Source organism: Pleurodeles waltl, chromosome 3_1, assembly GCF_031143425.1.
Source record: "Pleurodeles waltl isolate 20211129_DDA chromosome 3_1, aPleWal1.hap1.20221129, whole genome shotgun sequence".
NCBI classification, from domain to species: domain Eukaryota; kingdom Metazoa; phylum Chordata; class Amphibia; order Caudata; family Salamandridae; genus Pleurodeles; species Pleurodeles waltl.
Window position 1 is genome coordinate 629,638,244 of NC_090440.1, and position 22,343 is coordinate 629,660,586.

At 46.4% G+C, this 22,343-nt stretch overlaps 1 protein-coding gene across 1 annotated transcript in view; it reads left to right on the forward strand.

Annotated features, from left to right (window-relative positions):
• The window catches only part of LOC138284401 (mucin-5B-like), a 1,991,087-nt gene that overhangs the window by 457,398 nt on the left and 1,511,346 nt on the right, over nt 1-22,343 (forward strand). The window lies entirely within an intron of this gene.

Genomic DNA, 22,343 nt, shown 5'->3' on the forward strand with positions numbered 1-22,343 from the left:
CAGGAGGCACCTTAGGGATTACTGACATCAGCAGTGTAGGCAAAACAGTGGCTGGGCAGGATGTGGCTTTGATCCTTTTAAGTCCTAGTTGACTGTTATGCAGGCAGACCCTGCACATTGTTGTGTATGTGAATATAGTCATCATGAAGCCAGTGCATTGTGAATGTGTCTGCTGACAATACCATTTAGGTGATGCATCCTGTGGCCTTTGGTTCATGTCTTTTTGGTTGTACACAGATTGAGCTGTCCTTCCTGTCCACAATCATTGCATCTTGGCTTAGCAGCTCAAGATTGATCTAGGTGTTTAGCTACATCACAGAGTGTACCATGATCTGTCTCTTGGTCCCTCACAGGTAAGTAAACTTCATTTGTGAGTTTACAGCTGGATGCATTGTGACATATGTACAGTGTACTGGTGATTAGAGTTACAGGGATTAGCACTCCTGGAATTTACCGTATTGTTATTCCAAGCACTACACAGTATAGATTAGTTATCCTCTTAGATGTGTACACTTCCATTGCAAGCTCACAAAGAATATTGGGATGGATGCAGACTGGGCTTGCATTTGGAGTTTGTGAGGCAGAGCCTCCTGGCCTTAGCAGTCATGTCCCTCCCTTTACTTAATGGAGTTGTTATATCTTATCCCCCCAGGTGAGTGCACCTCATGTGTGAATTCCCAAAGAAGGGTATTTTGGCAGGTGGACACTGGACTGGTGTTTGGAGTGACAGTAAGGGTGCCTCCTGTGAGTTAGAGCCATGTAGCTCCCTGTATTACACAAATTATACTGATGGTTTCCTCCCAGGTGAGTACACTTCAGTGATCATTTGGAACACATAGGTATTTTGGGGGAGGACACAGCTTTGTAGCCTTGATTTGGGAGACCAGTGCCTGCTGTGAGTTGCAGGCCTGTCACTCTCACTGCTTCACAATACTGGACAGCTGCCAACTACCCCAGTGAGTACACAACATATGTGCTTTGACATACTATTGTATTTAGGAAGGGGACACTGTTCTGGTGTTTGTAGTAACGGTGGCAGCGCCTCCTGGCCTTATCAGTCCTGTCAGTGCTTGTACTACCCACACACTATAGAGATATCGGCATGTCAGGTGAGTACCCTTCAATAGTGAGTTCAGGGACAAGGGTCATTAAAGCAGAGGTCACTGTATTGACTGAGTGGAGTGACAGTTGCAGGGCCTCCTGGCCTTAGCAGTCAGTGCTTGTACTACCCACATACTATACAAATATAATTATTTCACGTGGGTACACTTCACAAGGGATTTGCCAAACAAGGTACATTTGAGAAGGATACACTGTTCTTGTTTTTGGAATTGTAGAACAGTGCCTGCTGGACATTGCAGTGCTCTCAATCCCTCTACTACACATAATGTACACAGCTATTGTTCCCTCAGGTGATTCTAGTTCACATGTGAGATGCCAAACAGTGGTCTATGGACAGGGGAACACTGGGCTGGTAAGTGGGATGACAGTGAAGGTGGTCTAAGGTCAGCAGTGAGCATGCTTGACAATACATTTTGGTGATACTTTAGTGTTGTGACTTACACACCTCCCCCCCCTCCCAGGTGGTCCATTCAATCCTTCAGGATGTAGGATGGCCAATACCTTCTCTTCCCAGGATATGAGTTGTAAGGGAGAAGGGAGGGGACCACCACTAGTCTTCTGGACATGCAGGTGGTGCCTGGATGCCATGTAATATACCTTTCTCCCGAGGTTGTTCCACCTCTTCCTGATGCCGTCCCTTGTGCACGGGGTGGCGCCTACAGAATTCACTCTGGTGACTATCCTTTGCCACATTTCCATTTTCCTGGTGATAGTAGTGTGCTAGAATAGTGCTCAAATTAATTGTGGCTCTACTCTTATGATTTCATCCACCTTGACTCTTAACTCATTGTTAGTGAAATAGACTTTTCTGGGCTGAGATAGTGGTGCTAAGGGATAGAATTGAAATTAACAGGTGACAGTGAGTTTGTGAAGTTGGAAAATGCAAATGGATGTGCCTTGAAAAAAACAAGTTTGAAGGGTGTAGTATGTGATGTGAGAAAAAATGCTGGGGTGCCTGTTCTAATTCTATATTTTTTCTATTGTGCGCTCTGGCTACAGTGTATGGTGCTGTAGGTGCAAAGGATTGTGGTATATGAAGGGGGTATTTTATAGTGTGATTTGCAGGTGTGTTGACTGTGGAATGTGTGCCAGCTGTATTGTATTCAAATCCATCTAATGTGGTGTTCTGTATTAGTGTGGTTACGATGAACCGCCGTGTTTCAGACCGCCTTTGGTTGACCGCCATGGCTGAAATGCCACTGCAACTTTTGACCTGTAATACTTTCAGTGGTTGGTCGATGGTCTGTCAGTGCTGGTGGTCAGACCGCCTATTTCACTCCCTCCATGGGGCTGATGGTCTTGCACTTTTGGGTGACTTTTCTCAGTGCATTGTAACTCGTAATACAGCGTTCTGTATGGCGGCTAACATGGCAGTCTTTTGGCGGTCACCAACATAGCGGTCTGGCAGGCTGACCACCAAACTCGTAATGAGGCCCTTACTGTTTTTTAATGGTGCTGGGGGGCTGCTAGCCTCCCTGCAGCCCAACAACACTGAAAAAGGGCTTAGTGGTGCCACTCCCTATTCTAGGGGCACCAACAAGCTCTAAAACAAATATGAAAAATACAGCCCTTGAAGGGGGCATGATGGGGCAATCCTTCAATGGTTCCTGCTGTTTATTTATAATTCGCTTTTTTAAGATGATTTACTGAGAGTGTCCTGGTTCACACCCTGGACAGTCATATATTAATTTTGTAAGGGGAGGGGGAATGAACCTTTCCAGGCCCTGGACACCCCTCACACGAAGGGCTAGGTATTTTTAATGACGGGAGGGGGACCATGGCCCCCTTCCAGGGCTACTAGTGGTCCCAAGGACCCCATCTAAAGGCCACTTTTTTAAAATAATTGGAGGGAGCTTGTGCGCTCCCTCCTCGAGTTAAGGCCAAGGCCCCCAGAAACCCCATCCTTGGGACTTTCTTTTCACATGAATAGGAGGGGGCATGTCATCTACCTCCCTGAGCATTAAAGCCCCCAGGGACCCTCTCCCCCATGGCCAATGGTGGCAGTGGTGGGTGCCCCAGTGCCCACCAGTGGCACCTGCTAAACATTACATTGAGGGCCACGAAGGAACCCTTGCCGCCACAGGGAGCTTCAAACCCAGAATCAAACTAGCTTTGTCTCTGCTCTTGCCAAGCTCTTTGAAATTGCTCATGCCAGGCAGGAGCAAAGTGGAGTTTCCTGCCTGGGAGAGTGCAGCCAGGAAACCACAATGTTCTGGGGCAGGCTCCCTGGGACAATGTAGTTTATTGTGCCCCAGAAAATGGTATCCCTGCGGCTGATATAGTGACAGGGATAAGGGCTGATACAATGGTGGCAATGGAAGGAGAGCCACATACTCCCTCACCTTGTTTTTAAATTAGCACTGAGGACGGGATCCCCGGGACAAGGAATGGCTCAACAGGGGGTCCCCAACTCTGTCGATGGCCAAAAAATTACTTCCGAGCTCTGGCCCACTTTGAGGGTCTATTTTAATAATACTTAAAACACTGACAGGCATTACATTTTTAAAACCAAAGCTGTGATCCAGCGGGAGTCAGATGGACTCCTACGGGATTGCAACTTTTTCTTTGAAAAAATATTATTATTTTGGACCGGGGCATAGGGGTCTGGGATCAAGACAAGGCCTATGTGGGCAGGGTATCCAAAACAAAGAAAACAGAGAAAAAGGCAACTAGCAAATAGCTACTTCTCAAAAACTCTAAACAGAACTATATGGTCTTCAAAATGTAAAAATTAAACAAGTCAATGCCACAACTCTTTATAAGGATACAGCTAATACCCTAGGACATTAGAAGTAGCCTCAAAATATAAGCTAGAGCACTTATCCAATGAACCTGGCTAGTTCCTCTTCCATGTTCAGGCCACTTTAGTGCTAATTACCCAGTTGAAGAACAGATTTCCACTCCAGCCAGGGTCTGCAGTTTGTTAACTCTGTCCTTGCTTCTCCTTTTTACTTATTCCGTTTCCGGAGTGACCCTGTGTACACCAAGAGATGATTACAGGTTTTCATTAGATTGATGCTTGTCTCTAAAGTGTTGAGTTACATGGTACATAGGGTCACAATGCCATATAGCTCTATGTTCTAGCACCCTATTCTTGAAAAGGAAAGTTGTACTTACAACATATAGCATAGAACATGGACAAGCCAGGACATAACCACTGTAATCAGATGTACATGTGAGGCTTTTAAATAGGGTTCACAATATAATGTACCTGGTATAATACTCATTAAAGGAGGTCATGACTATATGTTCCTCCCACCAGCCCCTCAATGCTTTTGCATAGATGTGGGCTAAACAGGTGACCACAAACATCCCAAAGACTTGCCTGTAATATTGATTGCCAAAGAGGAAAATGTTGTATTAAGGACAAAACTTGATAATTTTCAAAAGAATATTATTATTGTTCAACCTGTCAGCCTTAGGGTGGTCTTCCCTCAAACTGTTTGCCTTCCTCCTCCATTTTTGCTCATCTTTTTTTGCTGGCCTTAGGACTCTGTAGAGTTTACCTCTGCTGACCAGTGCTAATGTTCATGTGCTTACTCCTTAAAACATGGTACATTGACATATCCTAAATTGGCATATTTAATTTACTTATAAGTCTCTAGTAAAGTGGTGCTACTCATAGTAAAGTGGTACTACATGTACCCAGGGCCTGTAAATTAAATGCTACCATTAGGCCTGCAAGACTGATTGTGCAACCTACTTAAGCAGCCCTTTAAAGATGGCTCAGTCCTGCCATTGCAGCCTGTGTGTGCAATTTCGACCTGGCAAAATATACCTTTTGTCAGGCCCAAAACTTCCTACGTAATATATATATATAATCCCCTGGGTAGGCTCAGGACAGCCCAAAGGGCAAGATGTAGTGTATTTAAAAAGTAGGACATGTAATTTTACGTTTTACAAGTCCTGGTAGTGAAAGACTCTTACATTCATTTTTCACTAATGCAAAGCCTACCTCTCCCAGGATAACACTGGAGTTACATTATTACACTTAATAAACTGTAATTTCCAAATGAGTGCAAGTAACCAGTTCATGTTTGGTGTCTTGGAATTGTACTGAAAAAAATTGTCTTTGATGGTAAAGTGGGATTTTAACTTACAATTTTTAAAATGCCACTTTTAGAAAGTTGACATGTTCCTCCCTTAGCCATTTAGGGCCGGATAAACAAAGCCCTTTTGCATTTCTTAATGGTCTGAATCAGTATTGTGGGCCATTAAGAAAGGCAAAACAGCCTTTTCTTATGTACGGAGGCCCTTGAGAAATAATGAATTATGATTTCTGCCTTGTAGAAATCGCAATTTGAGATTCCCAGAAGAGGAAATGGCAAATACGGATTCCCTATTTGCAATTCCTATTCTGGTGTACAAAGCATTTCCTAAATGTGATTTAGGCAACCAGATGTAATATAAAAAAAAGCTACCTAAAGCACTTTTTAAAATTGCAATAGAGCTTACAATTGCATCTTAGGCATATATGAGTTCTACTGGTGCACCACTACTTTTGCCCTTTAACATCCATAGTTTTGCATTTCCTAAATAGTGATTTCTTAATAGGAAAACTCTATTTAGGAAATGCAAAACCAGACCATTAACTAAAATACAATGAGGTTTCTTAATACCAATTTCCTAATAGTGATTCCTACTTTGTATGAATCACTATTAGGAAATTGGTATCTCTGTATATAGCGTTTTGCATTTCTTAAATAGCAATTTCTATGAAGTCGCTATTTAGGAAATGTGAAATTGCACTGCATTTTTGCACATCAGGTCCTTAGTGCCTGTCCCTGGGTCAAATGACTGGGTGTAGCAGACTTGCGTATTTCTACTAGAGAGCCCTACACAAGAGAGATCCTAGATGGGCCATCACTGGCATGATGGGAGTACAGAGCTGGGTACAGCCCTACTTACACTTGAATAGGCTGTGTTCTCCCTCCACACAAAGATCTGCATATATCATGTAGTTAGGGCCTGATTTAGATCTTGGCGAAGGGGAATACTCTTTCACAAACATGGCAGATATCCCGTCCACCTTATTGCTATCCCATGATTTCCTATGGAGATTGTAATAAGGTGGACGGGATATCCGTCACATTTTTGACAGAGTATTCCCTCCACTAAGGTCTAAATCAGGCCCTTAGTCTGGGGCCAGTAGATGATACCTGGGGAATTCAAAGGGAAACCTCTACAAGCTTCTCCAGCATTTCCAAGACACTAATAGGTAGAAATATTGGACCTCAAAAACCTAACTGTTCCGTGTAATTCTGGACCTTTAAATACTCTGCAAGGAAGAAGGACTGCTGCACATCTGAAAGGACTGTCACTCTGCTGGCCTACTGCCCTGAAGGAACTGCTGCCCTGTTGTGCTGAACTGCTGCGTCTTGCATGGGTGAAAAGGGCTGGACCTATTTGTTGAACCCAGGACATCAAAGTGACTCTAAGGGCTAGTTGGCTGGTCTGATTTGACTCTCAGGGACAGAAGGTTACAACAACCTTGATCCAGCACATTGACTCTGCCATCTGTGAGTCTACTCAAGTGGTGTCATGCCAGTCCTGGACCCTTGGAAGCATGCCTAATGTGCTCTGACAGCCTTGGTGGCTCCAGAGGAACTGAAGCATCTCCTCTGCTATGTAGCACAATTCTGAGCTGAACCAACGCATCACCACTTCTGCGTGGACCAGAACCGCCACAAAGACATACATAGTACCCTCTAACCTTATCAGAATTGCCAGTGTTTCATGTAACTCTGGCACAAGCTCTTGCATCCCTCATCAACGACAGCCACGACAATGCTGCCAGACTCTGCATTGCTGTCTTGCAGCTGCTCGGATCTGACGCATCACCCCGATTGTGTTCAGCTTCATTGATCCCGGAGTTAACATTGCAAACCCTCATTGATGGGATCCTTAACAACACCTGATCTTGCACTGGAGCTTTGCTACATCCGTGAATTGACACATCGCTTCGGCTGTGTGACACATCTTTGATCCGGAACCTCTCAACAGTCTCCAAACCAGGATTAAAGCTACATTGTCCAGTGGGCCTAGGTAAGTTCGTGTATCCAGCTGATGCTCCATCGCAGTCATCCTGAACTTGTGTCTTTGTCCCACTCTGATGCAATCAAATGTCCACAGTTGGCGCTTTATGCTTTTTGGCCCTATTTTTACTAAAATCTCTAAACTTGCACATCTCCAATTCTACTGATTAGATTTTTGTCATTTTGTCTTGTTTTATTTATTAAAAATCACTATTTTTCTAAACCTCTTGCCAGATCTTTTTTTGTGGTGTGTTTTCACTGTGTTACTGTTTGAAGTGTTGTAGAAATACTTTACACATTATCCCTGAGATAAATCTGACTGCTCTTTGCCAAGCTACCCGAGGTTTCTGCACAGGTTAATTTACGGTTTGCTTGTGACTTCACCCTGAGAAGAATTGTGGATGCTGCTTGAGAAGGATTTCATCCCCCTCAACTAGTAACCCAATTTCTTACAATTATGATCATAAAATACAGGAGGTCTACTCTTAAAAGAGTCCTGGCAGGTAGCTACATCTTGTACATACTGAATGCATGTTTACAAGGAGAACACACTCAATAAAATCAACAAGTAACTCTGTTCGCAGTGGATCCCTCTGATTTTACCAATACAGTCAGTAGTATCCTGACAATAAAAAGACTTAAGTGATTCAAATATATAGACACATTTTTCAAGAGACTGCCCATTGATGGCACTATTCCAGGCCTTCCTGGTGGCTTTTCAAAGTTGTGGTGCACCTTCAGAAGAAGGAAGAGAGCAGGTACAGTTGATTTGCCAGTCCTCAGGAATTGGTATTCATCATGGGTGAGTAAACCAGTATCCAGCGATTCCGGTAATGTGTCATGGTAAGTATGAATGATGTTGCGGTATTGTGAGATGTGTATCTTATGAAAACATTGAGGGGCTGATTTAGATATTGGCAGACCTGTTACTCCTTCACAACACTGACAAATATCCCGTCCTCTGAAATATAATTCAGATAGGAAATAATATAATTTAGGGTGGACTGGATATTCATCACTGTTGTGACAGAGTGATCCATTTGCCAATGTCTAAATCAGGCCCTTGGTGCCCTATTACTGGTGGTGTGCCTCCTCCATATATTATTGTCTCCACTGTAACACCACATTACCATCCTTATGCAAGGGTTAAATCATGCTCATATCATCCCACAGTGATCTAATGGCTTGCCTTTGTTTCTTTGTGGTTTACCATAATGTGCAGGCTTGTCTTTTCTAAGAAGGTCCTTAATCTCCGGCACCAATAAATCATGAACATTATCAATAATGTCCTGTTGCATTATGGGATTGTACTTGGAAGTTGGCTTAAAAACACTTGCCCATGATCTAATGATTTCCATTTCCATATTTTCAAGAGATTGTTGTGCCATGAGATCCTCTACCTCCCCTTCCATCTGTGGTTTGTAAAGCGAGGCTGTCCTTATCAATTATTGTTAGTAGTGTGGAGTCTGTAGGCACCCCTTTCCTGGAATCTTCCACATTGGCTGACCTGTACACTTTTAATAACTTTAATTTCTAAATTAAATGAATAGGTCTACTCCAAATGAGGCATAGTCTGGATAGGAGTCAGGTCAGAAAGAAAGGCCTAATTGCAATAGAGATAGCACAGGCTACAACAGATTAAAAGTACAGTTTTTCTCACTCACGTTGTCTTTCATGTGGAGTCTTTCACAACGCCATTCTTTTCCCATGTGGCATGTTGCCTTTGTTTGGAGTTTTTCTAACCCCTCCTGTCTTTTCCTTTTGCTCTGGCTCATATTCTTTCTTTTTGCCTTTCATTACATGCCTCCCCCCCAGTACTCTGTTCTTATTATTCGGTGGATGCAGTATCTGAGGTGTTGCTATCCTGCATGTTAGGCTCAACGTTCACTTCTTAGCTAGATTTTTAAGTTCCTGGCTCTACTGTACTGTTGCAATTCTGACATAATTTCTAATGGAATCAAATCTCTTTGCAAAAGTAAAAATGCACTCTTGAGCACAGTCCCATTTGTCTGTGTTAAACGTACTCTTCTTTAATTTTATTTCTTCTTCAGATTTCTCTAAATAATCTTCCAAATCTTTTAGAAAAATCATTTTTTCATAATTTGCTTGTATTTCTTCCCTGAGCATTTCAATTTCCTTGCAAATCTGCTGCAAGACCATTTGTGCATATTTCACCAATTACAATAACATGTTTCTACTTGTGTTGGCCACAAGGCTTGACCACTCCTCTAATATCGTGGGATTCGGGTTTTGGTAAATTGGTATGAGAAAAATCCTTAACTCCCCCTTAGACACAGCCAATCAGTTAAGCTCCTGGAAACAGGTGGTACAGTCTTGGGAGATCAAAACATGAATTTTAATCAGAAAATGGTATTATGTAAAAATATAAGCAAGTGGTGGGAAATCTCTTCCTTAAACTATATACAGGTTGGCTGTGTCCCAAGGGGGTTGAGGATTTAATTTATATTGAATTGTCAGCTTATTTTGAATAGCTCCATGGCGTTATAAGTGACATTATACGAAAATATGGTCAGGTAAGGTATGTAAAAAATATGGATATTTTAAAAAATTCATTATAATATATGACTTTTCAGAATACATTTTTAATGGAAGTACATCAAGTCATGAACTAAACTTTGTTTATAAGTGAATTGGGTCCTTTTTATTGTATGTTGCATTATAAGGTGCTTGCAACTTGTCCAATATGTCTGCACAAGTTATAAGTTCACATTCTATGATCATTAGGGTCATAAGAATTCTTTAGAAAATAGTGTTGGTAATGGTGGATGCACAAGTCTTTTTGTCATCTTAACTGTGAGAGTACTTACCTATGTTAACTTGTAAATCTCTGATTGTTGTTTGACAAAGGCACTGGATGCGCTGAAACCATCACAAATTAACAGCACCAGTTGGAGCACCTTGCAGCACAGGCTGACTTCTTGAGTATAAATATGACTGACATATCTACATACATACATATGTAAATTGTTAATGACTATTGTCTTATTAATTTGCAATATAACATTAGTTTAATGTTAAATAATTAAGTACAAGGCAATTCATATTTGAAGTAAATAAAAAATATTCATCAATTTTTACAATTATTTATTTTAAAATTTACAGAATTATGTATAGTATATGGTTTTAAGTATTTTAGTGGTTTTAAGGTTTACTAGTTTTAAGGTTAAGAAAGGCAACAATTTTTGTGGGTAGCAGCGTAGGTTTTGAGGGTAGTAAGGTGATCACTGGGTTCCAGATGAGCAGTGTTTATGGGTAGTATTCAGGGCTTGGTAGAGTTTAGGGGTAGTAACAGGTTTTTGGGGGTTTTGGAATGGGCTAACCGAAACCCCTAAAATTCTTTACTTAATATTAAAGTAAAGCATTTTGGGGTTTAGGTTAGGTATGGCAAAGTGATACCAAGAGGTTTTAGAGATCAGGGATGAGTGGTGTTTGAGTTAGTAGGTGTTTTTAGGGTTCGGGTGACTAGTTGTAGGAGGCTGGCCTGGTTTGTAGTGGGTACCTTGTGCACTTACACCTTATAACAGGTCCAGTTATCCCTTATTAGTGAAGTAGTAGTGTTCTAGCAGCTTAGGCTGATAGAGGTAGCTGTAGCAGAGCAGCTTAGGCTGAACTAGGAGACATGCAAAGCTCATGCAATACCACTTAGAGTTACACAATACTTATACACAAGTAAAGACAACAGTCAGTGTTACCAAAAATATAGGTAATTATTTTGGCAACACAGTACCAAAAGTATCTTAGAGACAATACTCCTTCTGGAGGTAAGTATTATACACAATATATACACTAGACACCAAGATTAGACAAATAAATAGTCATAGAACAATGCAAACAGTAGGAAATCTTATAGAATGCAACAGGAGAAAATAGGTCTAGGGGCAACACAAACCATATACTAAAAAAGTGGAATGTGCATCACGAATTCCCCCCTAGACGAGTGTAGTGTGTGCAGAATCACTGGGAGAGTAAGATTACAGTAAAGGTAAGTAAATTACCCCATCTCAGAGCCCAGAAAAGCAGGAGTAAAGTACTGCAAGTTTCCTTAGGACACACTACACCTCGTCTTTGGGATTTTGCAGCAGCCAACCAAATCTGCAAAGAAAAACTGCTGGATTATTGGACCTGAAGACCTGCAAAGGACGGGGGCCAAGTCCAGAAGTCAAAAGAAGTTCCAGGAAGGACAGGAGCCCCTGCCAACCCAGAAAAGGGTGCAAAAGAAGAGTCCCCAGTTAGTTGAAGACTGCAGAAATGAACCCTAGGAAGATGCCAGTGGGTTCCTGCATAATGCAAAAGATGTCACACAGCGTGAAGATTGTTGCAGATGAGATTTTATGTTGGAAGGTGCCAACAAGCCTTGGCTATGGCAAAAGAGCCTTCTTCATCAAAATGGCAATGAATGGTCCCAGGAGGGACATGGGGGCCTCAACTCTGTGTGAAGAGGAAGAGGGGGCTCTCAGCACATTAGAGAGCCCTGAGGATGCCAGCCAGCATCCCCAGAGGCCACAAGATCTGGGTTCAAAGGAGGTGCAAAACACAGTTGATGCAGCACAACAGAAGAAGGTCCCATGCCATCGGAGAACAACTCAGCAAGTTTAACATCGCAGGGTGGAGTGCTGGGGACCTGGGCCAGGCTATGCACAAAGGAATTTTGCAAAGAGTGCACAGAAGCCTCAGGAGGTGAGGAAGACACAAAACACAGGGGTACTGTCATTCTCTGGAAAGGCAAGGCCTTACCTCCTCCAAATTGCGTCAGCACGATGTCAGGACAGTCTATGTCGATGATGTCCACCCTCTGTGTCCTTAGGAGCTTGCTCGTTGCCGTGAGAGGAGTCCCAGGTACTGGTTGTCACCTTGGAAGGTGCCTGCTTGGAGCTGGGGAGTGACTGTCACTCCACAGGAGATTTCTTCGGTCCTTCTGGTGCAGGATGAAGACAGGGAGTCCCCAGAGCATCCACACCATGGAAACTGTTGCAGTTGCTGACTTGGAGCTGAGGTTGCTGAAGAAAAGTGTCTCTTGTAGACACTTTGTTGCAGTTACAGCGTTTCTTGGAGCAGGCTGCGGTTGATCCTAGGTCAAAGGATGCTGAAGTTGTTGCAGAGGATTCCTGTAGGAAACTTGCAAGCAGAATCTGAAGAGAACCCACATGAGAGACCCTAAATAGCCCTGAGAGGGGGATTGGCTACCTCATCAGTATGGACCAATCAGGAGGGGTCTCTTACGTCACCTGCTGGCACTGGCCACTCAGAGCCCTCCAGAGTGCCCCCACACCTTGCAAAGCCAGATGGCAGAAGTCTGGGACACACTGAAGGAGCTCTGGGCACCAACCCTGGGGTGGTGATGGACAGGGGAGTGGTCACTCCCCTTTCCTTTGTCCAGTTTCCAGCCAGAGCAGGGGGAAGGGGTCCCCAAACCGGTGTAGACTGGTTTATGCAAGGAGGGCACCCCTCAGGAATAATGCAAGGACAAAAGGAATTGATTAAAGTGAGTGTAATAAGATAAAATAGTAGAAAGTTGTGCTACAAACTCAAAACAGTATATACATATATACTAATGGAGGGACACTGCCCAGGCCACAATGTCCGTGGGCCACAGGGCCACATCACATAGGCCAAGGCCCCACTTGACTCGTGCAACAACACGGAGAGAACACTGCAGGGGCATCAGGTCAAAAATACACAGGCACCTTAGGGGGACAGGGAACGGGGGGCACCTCAGCCGGAAGATGGTACAACACCACTGGTCCTGGAGGGGGCGACATGCCCTGTGCGATGTCCTAGGGAGTGCAAGGTCTCAGTCTCTCAAGTGGGTGGTTTGCCCACTGCTTGCTCATGGGAAGTGCAAAGCCACAGTCTCTCAAATGGTTGGTTTGCCCACTGCTTAGTCCTGGGGAGCGCAAGGCCACAGTCTCTCAAGTAGGTTCTTTGCCCACTGCTTGCTCCTGGGGAATGCAAAGCCACAGTCTCTCAAGTGGGTGGTTTGCCCAATGGTTCTGGAGGGGGACTTGTGCCCAGTGTGCTTCATCCTGGTAAGGAGTGGGTGAGTGGATGGCTTATTACACTGGTTCTGGAGGGGGCCTTGTGCCCAGTGTGCTTCATCCTGGCAAGGAGGTGGTGAGTGGATGGCTTCTTCCACTGGTTCTGGAGGGGGCATTGTGCCCAGTGTGCCTTATCCTGGGAAGGATGGGGTGAGTGGATGGCTTCTTCCACTGGTTCTGGAGGGGGACTTGTGCCCAGTGTGCTTCATCCTGGCAAGGAGGGGGTGAGTGGATGGCTTCTTCCACTGGTACTGGAGGGGGCATTGTGCCCTGTGATGCAGCACTTGGAAAGTGCAAGGTCACAGTCTCTCATCTGGGTGTCACAGCTATAGGATTTGCAGGGGCCAGGGTGCACTACAGCCCATGGAGGCAGGACTACACACTGCTCGCTGGTGGTGACGGCTGTTCAGTAGTGGCAGTGGCGGTGCTGGTGTTAGGGGTGCCAGTGGTGGGGGAAGGCTCCAGCCCTTCCCCTGCATCCTCAGACGGCTGCCCACTGGGGCTGCTGCTGCTGGCAGTGGTGCTGGTGGCGGTGCTGGTGTAGGGGATGCTAGTGGTGAGGAGAGGCTCCAGCTTTTCTCCTGCAGCCTTGGACGGCTGCCCACTGGGGCTGCTGCTGCTGGCAGTGGTGCTGGTGGCAGTGCTGGTATTGGGGATGCCAGTGGTTGGGGGAGGCTCCAGCTTTTCCCCTGCAGCCTTGGACGGCTGCCCACGGGGGCTGCTGCTGCTGGCAGTGGTGCTGGTGGCGGTGCTGGTGTTGGGAATGGGAGTGGTGGGGTGAGGCACCAGCCCTTCCCCTGCAGCCTCGGTTGGTGGTGGAGACTCAGAATCAGTCTCAGCACCAGGCCTCCTGTTCTTCCTGCCTGCAGGGGCAGGCCCCTTGCCCTTCCCCTTGGCAGCGGGTGGTATTTCCTCGCTCTTCCCCTTGGCAGCTGGTGGGGCCTCCTTGCCCTTCCCCTTGGCAGCTGGAAGTGCCTCTTTGCCCTTTCCTTTCTCAGCTGGTGGTGCCTCCTTGACCTTCCCTTTCTCAGCTGGTGGTGCCTCCTTGCCCTTCCCTTTGGCAGCTGGTGCAGGCACACTGTCAGTGCTGATGGCTGGTTCCCTGGAGCCTCTCCCACCTGCTGTAGCTGTTGACACTACTGTGGCCATGGAATGGGTGGCCAAGGTGCTTGCCTAGGTTCTGACCATCCTGGCCCGACGAAAAGGACTGGGTGAAGGGGTAGGGAACAGGTCAATGGCGGAGAGGAAAAGCTTCTTAGGGACACTGGGTTGGAAGAGGGTGAAGGTTTGGGAGTGGAGGAAAAGGTTGTAGGAGGTGTCTGTCTGCTGTGTTTGGGTGCAGGTGCATGGGCTGGATGCTGTTGTGAGGTGGATGGCTGTTGGATGTCTGAGTGATTGCATTTATGTACTCTGGGAGGAGGGACAGAGACACAGTGTGAGAGGACACAGGGGACGTGTGCATGGATGTGGGGGTGGTGACTGCCAGTGAGGGGTGTGTAGTGATAGGCGTGATGGTGATGGGGTAGTGGATGAGGATGTAGTGCATGCAGGTATGAGTGGAGATGCTACTGGGAGCGTGGTGGACGAGGAGGAGGAGGGGGCGCAGTGGAGGCAGTGGATGTTGGTATATCTGCATCTGGATGGTGTTTGTAGGAGTGCTTGTGAGATGATGTGTGATGCTTGTGTTTGCCTGAGCCACTCCTTGGGTGCATGCTGGTCTGCCGGTGTGCTTGGGATAGGTTGGGGTTGAGGGGAATGGGACTGGGTAGAGGAATTTGGAGGGGGAGGCTAGAGACAGGGACAATGGATGCCATCAGGGAGGAGGCCAGAACCTGGATTCATCTCTGTTGGGCTGCTATGCAAGAGTAAATGCCCTCCAGGAATGCATTTGTTTGTTGCAAATGGGCTGCCAGTCCCTGGATGCATTCACTATGATTGACTGCCCAACAGAGATGGATCTCAGGAGGTCAATAGCCTCCACACTCAGGGCAGCAGGGCTAACTGGGGCAGGGCCTGAGGTGCCGTGGGGCGAAGGAGATGACCACTCTCCTGGGTGAGTGGGCACAGGAAACTCGCTGAGGGGCTGCTGGGAGGGCGGTGCTGGTACCGGGGTGGTGGCTGTACCTGTAGTTGGGGTGGGCACAGAGGTGTCTGCCACCACCAGGGAGCTTCCATCAGAGGAGGTATCACTGTCTGAACTGTCCCTTCCTGTCTCCGCCGTGGTGCTCCCCTCGCCCTCGGTCCCACTGGTGCCCTTACAGTTGGTGGATTCGGCCTCCTGGACCCTGTGGGATGCAGCTCCCTCCATCGCCGGACAGGGTGACAAAACCAAAAGGGGGGAAGAGACAAAGGATACACATGGTCAATGACAGCAACAACACCACAGTTAGTGTACATGACACACACACACACAGGGAACAGCCCTACGCACTAGGCAAAACACTACCAGTCACAATACTAGTCACCAGCCCATGGACATGAATACCTAACACCAGTAGCACCATACCTGACTTCCACAGACCCCTGCCCAGTAGTGGAAGCCTACTAGCTTGGTCAGAGGTGGTGTTCATCAGCCCCTGCCCAACATGGGACCTACCCTGCAATGTCCGGTTTGGCCTAGGGGCACCCACAGGCCCACATCTCCCACCCCGAGACCACCCCACCACGCGCAAGTAGTATATTGGGAAACTGTACTCACCCCCTTGTGGCTGCTGTGATGCCCCCAAGCGCTCATACAGCTCCAGATAGGCCACCGCCAGTATGCGGGCCATTAGGGAGGGTCAAGGTTCGACGGGCTCACCTTCCTCATTGAGAGGCCATCCCCAGCTGGGCCTCTGCTGTCTTTCTTGCCCAGCATCTCAGGTCCTGCCGTAGACCCCCAGAGGCCGAACGTCCTTGGCCATGGCACGCCATATACCCTTTTTCTGATGGGCGCTGACCTGTAGGAAAAGAAACATAGTAAAAGGTATCAGTCATACCGTCCGGCCTGTTAGACTCATGGCCCACTATAGCCCTCACATCCCCTTATGCACAGACATTGCCCACCATATATGCATCATGCTGCCCAGAACCCTTCTACCAACCCCCCCCACAAAAGGCCCTCACACACAGCACTCCATGCATCCATGCCCCTTGCACCGTGCTCACAGTGGATTCACCTGTTGGTCTGGAGGCCCATACAGCATTTGGTACTGGGTTAGGACCTCATCCACCAGTCTCTCCAACTCTGCAGCGGTGAAGGCAGGAGCCCTTTCCCCAGTGACATGAGCCAGGGTCGGTTCCAGAAACAGGTCACAGCAGCACTTGCAGTGTAGGTCCTTTCCTGTTGAAGGTCAGGTATCAAGTGAGTGAACAGATAGAAAATGGCAGTCACGTCCACGGCGGTGCGTACCGTCACCGCCAGAGTACATCATCATTGGCCACTGAAACCTATAGGGCCCAATGACAACCAATGAGGAGTTGTACGGTGGTACTCAATCACCTCCCACAACAGCACACAATGTCAGTGGCATTACCTCATTTCCACATGTCCATCCACACAGGACAGGCGGACACCATTTCAGGGAGGGGGCAGGCTATGGCACCTAACTGCGTCACAGTACACATAAGCACCATTTTGGCCTATACAACAAAATACTGTTACGGTCACAACATCCAATGCAGTGTAGTGTTTGGAAATGTGGAATACCGACCAGCTGCTCACCGTTTTGCCCCCTAGTTTAAAACCGCTGCGGATGAGTAGGAGATGGAGACATCCCCCTGGTGGGTGCTGTGGTGGTATTTCCTGAGGGGGGAGGCTCTGTGGAGGTATTGCTATGTGTGTGTCATAATATGGGTAGCGGTAAACCGGCGCGGCCGCAGTATGTTGGCGGCAGTCGGCATGGCGGTAGGCGGCACTTACCGCCAATGTCATAATGAGGGCCTTAGAGTGGGTATGGGTTTTTAAGTAACAAGGGTCATTTTATGGTTTAGGGTGGGTATGAGTTTTTGGGTGAAGAGGGTTATTTTAGGGTTTATGGTGGTTATGGGTTTTTGGGTGGCAAGGGTAATTTAAGGGTTTAGGGCTAGTATGGCTTTTTGAGTGGCAAGGGTAATTTAAGGTTTATGGTGGGTATGAGTTTTTAGGTGGCAAGACATTTTAGGCTTTAGGGTTGGTATTGATTTTTGGGTGGCAATGGTATTTAGGGAGGGTATGGCTTTTTTGGCGGCAGGGAATTTTAGGGTTTATGGTGGGTATGAATTTTGGGGTTTTAAGGTGTTTTTAGGTGTGGGAAAGTGGATTATTGCCAAAGGCAGGTAGGTACCTACACTTAGCAACAGGGCACAAGCCCCCACTAGGTCAAGTCAAAGTCGCAGTAAATTAATCCTTTCTCAACCCTTGGTAGCTTGGCCCATGAGCAGCTAGGCTTATCTTAGGAGATAGGTGTGTAAAGTAGAGGTGGGCAGCAAGCTCCGCTCTGCTGGCGAAGCTTACAGAGTTTAGGACACTCCACGATCCATTTGCAGCACAGAGTTCACCCAAAACTCCGCTAGCCCTCCCTGCAGAGCAGAGCTCATCCCATGTGCAGGGCATAGCAGTTATGGGCCACACAGTGCAAGCACAGACAGTCTACAATTGTGCTGTGTGGCACATAACTGGGCTGCAGTGTGCAGACGTTGGCGGAGCTGCTTGCAGGCCACCCTCAGAGGCTCCGATGGTGAGAGAGGGAGGCAGACAGGCAGGTCGCTGGCTGGCAATGAGGACCACCTGGGAGAACCCAGCTAAGTCTTAATTTTTGTTTGTTTGCTGTGCACACCGGTGCACAAGAGGCATAAAATGGCAACTTTTGCTGCCTACAGCTCGGGTTCTGAAATCACACACACATGTATAGGTAGAAAGTTATAGTCAGGATAAGGTTTCAATTGGAAGAGTGTTTTTGACTTGCCTATATCTTCGGCGCTGTTTGAAGGATCTTTACAAAATTTTCCAGAAAAGTGTGTTTCCCATAGGAATTTTGAACACAACTCCATCTCAAACAGCAGGACAGAATTACACCAAATTAAAAAACTAGATTTTACTCTGAAGATTGTGATTTTTGTTATTTGATGTATGTTGGAAAGTGGATTATTGGTGAGGGCAGATAAGTACCTACACCTAGCAATAGGCTACTAACCCCCACTTAGGTCCAGTTAAGTCTCAATAAATTAAACCCAACTCAACCCTTGGTAGCTTGCAAATGAGCGTCAATGCGTAACTTAGGAGACAAGTTTGTAAAGCGAGAGAGTATATTTTTATCTTTAAAATGACACCAAAACAATTAAATCGGATAAGGGGCCCGGAGATTGAATTTTTAAAGAATTAGGCCCTCATTACAACTTTGGCGGTAACTGCCACCTACCGCCACGACGACGGCTGTCAACATACCATCGCCGTAGCTACCAGCTTGCCACGCATATTATGACCGTCTACGGAATTCTATCAGAAGGCTGGTGGAATACGCAGAAAGGTGGCGCTGCTGTCAGAAGCAGTGCCACGCCAGCAAAACACCGCTGACCGTATCATGAGAAATGATACAGCCTGGCGGTGGTTTGCTGGCGGACGCTGCTGCTGACAGCAGCGCCGCGTACCGTCTCCAGCTGGAGGACCCCCTACAGGCAGGTAAGTTAGGTTCTCCAACAGGAGAGGGGGCGGAGGGTTAGGGTGTTCTGTGTGTGTGTGAGGTGTGAGGTGTGTGTGTGTGTATGTTTTGGTATGCGTGCATGCGGGTGAATGAGTGCGTGAATGACTGAATGTAAGTGTACGTGTATGTTGTGGATGCGTGTGTGCGACAACGTTTGTTGGTGTGTGTTGTGGTGTGTGGGTATGTATGTGTGCATGTGTGGGTGGATGTGGGTATGCGCGTATGTATGAGTGTGTTTGTGTGCGCGTGTGGGTGTGTAAATGTGTGGGGGGCAGGAGAAGGAGGGGAAGATGGGGGAGGAGTCTGGGGACAGGGGCGGGGTAGACCCCTATCAGTGCCAGGGAAGGAGTTCCCTGTCACTGATAGTGCCTACCGCCATGGTTTTAGTGATGGTACGCTTGCCACGAAAACCATGGCGGTAGGCGGGGTCATAATCCCAAGGGTGGGATTGTGACGGCCGCCTGGCTGGAGACTGAAGTCTCCAACCCAGCGGCTGTTACCACCCTGGCGGTCGGAGTGGTACGTTGGCAGTTTGTCTTGAGCCAAACTGCTAATGTTATAATTTGGGAAAAGGTACCGCCAAACTGTTGGCAGTACCTTTCCCCAAATTACCACCGACCGCCAGGGTTGTAATGAGGGCCTTAATGTTTTCTACTGCATAGAAACTAAAAGTGCCAATCTGGTCATCTGTTTGCACTAGACCGGGGCAAAGTCAAAGTTTGAGGCTGACCGCAATGGGGCTCTGCTTGCCTACAGCAAGTGGGAGGCCTTGGTGAAAAGTTTACCTTCAGACTTCTTTTCTTGAAGATTTTCTTTTGCAGGACGAAGTGACCAATCCGATCTGACCTCCCTGGAGCTCTCTTCGGATGCACGTCGCAGGAGACCTTGGTAAAGAATTTTACCTTCAGATTTAGGTGATTTTTCAGGACAGAAATCTTTGTCCAGGCCAAAGCTAAATATAGAGCCGAAGTCGCTGGAGCCCTCCTCGGATATGCTGCCCGGACGTCCCGGCCAACGTTTTACGTTTGGACTTTGTCACTTTTTTGGAGCGTTTTCCTTCTGACTGGGGCCGACCCTCCACAGCAAGCCGATTTTGATGCACGTTCATCTGATCACCTTTTCAGGACTCCCCAGTGAAATCCTGGAAGCCTGGGGCTCCAGAGCTTTTCAGCGGGATGAACCTGCAAGTTGCTGTTCAGGTAAGTCAGCTTGACTCCCTACGGTGGGTAGGCCCCTTTATGGAGCTTTTTTCCCAAAAGTTCTCCAAAGTTCTCCAAACTTCTGGACCTTCTTCCAGCAAGGATCCAGAAGCTCTGAGTTGTTCCTTGGGGGTTAGGACTCCAACCCCCAGAAGGCAAAGTCCTTTTAATGGTGAAGCCCAAGTGTGCAGCTGGTGCAGTCCTTCAGAGTGCAGTGTCCAGGTGCAGGTAAGGGGTCAAGCAGGGCAGTCCTTCTTCTTGCTCTTCTTCTTGTAGGGATCTCAGCTGTGGGTGCCGTATTTATCCTTGCTCCTGGGTGAAACACAGGGGGGGTCCTGGTCCTCCAATCAGACGCAGAACCCTTCCCTTTGTGATGACCACTTCCTGGGAAGTGTGGCAAAAAGCAATCCCAGGGAGCAACATTCTTCAAAAATCCATCATGGCTGAAACTGATTTTTGGAGGTTACATCTGGCTCAGGCCACCCACTGATGTGGCTAAAAATCCTAAGCACACCCCTCTCCTGCCCTCTCCTAATCTAATCAAGGGGGCACCTAATTGTCTGGGATTGCAGGATGTGAGGGAGATGCTTGGTTGCTCCAAATGCCCTTCCCTGTCTTTGAAGACCAGTTTGGCAGCCCTCCCCCTTCTTGCTTCCCCATCTGCTGAGGTAGTTTTCCTCCCCAGGGCAAATCCTTTGTGTTCAGCCCAGGCCACTTCACACCTCATCAAGGCAGCCTGGCCAAGCTGCCAGAGACTGGCCAATCAGAGAAGGGCACTACAGAGCTGAAGTTGGCAACTTTCAGGTAGAGTTTCAAAACTCTTTACCTGAAATAGTTATATTAAATTCAACAATTGTAAGTTGTGGGATTTATTATAACAATGAATTTGATACCAAACTCAATGTATCTGACACTTAAGGGGACTTTATTAATTAAAGTAAAGGCTCCCCATTTTAGCCGATGGAGGTCATTCACTACAGTGAGGGAAAGACGAATTTGGCTATTTTACCTCCCCAGGCCTTATAACACTATTGTTTAAGGTCCCTGCTTATAGTTACATGGCACCCAACCCTAGGGGCACATAGGGCATACCCTAGGGGTGACTTATATGTAAGAATAAGGTTGTTTAAGACTTTGGAAGTACTTTTAATTTCAAAGTCGAATTTGCATATAACTTTAGTTTAAAAGCAGCCAACAGGGCAGGCCTCCCTTTTAAATGACCCTGGGCACCTCAGCAGTGCACCTATGGGTGCACTGCATATGCTGGGGTCCCTAAACCTACATGCCGTACCATATACTAGGGACTTATAGGTAGGTTGACATAGCGAAGTATAATTAGCCTAATTTGCACACATTTTATACAGAACACAGTCCCTGGGACTGGTTAGCAGTACCCAGGGCACCCTCAGAGTCAGGAAAACACCAGCAAAAAGTGAAAGATGAGGGCAAAAAGCTATGGGGCCTCAAACAGTATTATATATATATGTATATATATATATATATATATATATATATATATCGTCCGGAGTTCGGAGGCTAATACGATCTCTGAGTATTAAACCATGAATACCTCAGTAAAAGGAATCCTCGGACACTCCTGGTGCAAATGCAAGTTTTTATCCCAAAACGTTTTGCCATAGCCTTGATGTATATATATATACAGCTGTGGATATCTATCCAAGACAGCCTATTGCACTCACCTGGTTTTGGCAAAACTTTTTATGTATATATATATATATAGATATATATATATATATACATTGTGTTTTTCCACTCCAAACAACATTTTCGCATATTAATTGTCCATACAGTATGTGATTTCATCATTCTCATTGCAACCGAAAAACAATATGTGAAATGAACCGAAAATCAAATGTTTTACAAAATGCATGACAGAAAATGTACATGATGGAAGCATAATTTTCTAATTAAATTGCATTAAGACTGATTGCAGCCGGCTCCTTATTAAAGTTGAATTTGAAATCCCTCAAAACGTTGATTGCAGTGGAACAAAATCATACAAGTCAAAATAAGTTGTACCAGACATCAGTCAGTCTAAGATAGATATCGACATCCCGATATATTCATTTTGGGTGCCACGTATAAAATATCCAGCATATGCACTCGGAATCTAGATTAATAACTATGTAATCTACACTAAAAAAAAGATACACACAAAATATTCAAGTGAGTGCCATTGTTAATACTACAGCATTGCTTATCTAAGAATACCTGTATTGGTGCAAGAACAGTTTTGAATGCATTAGCAAA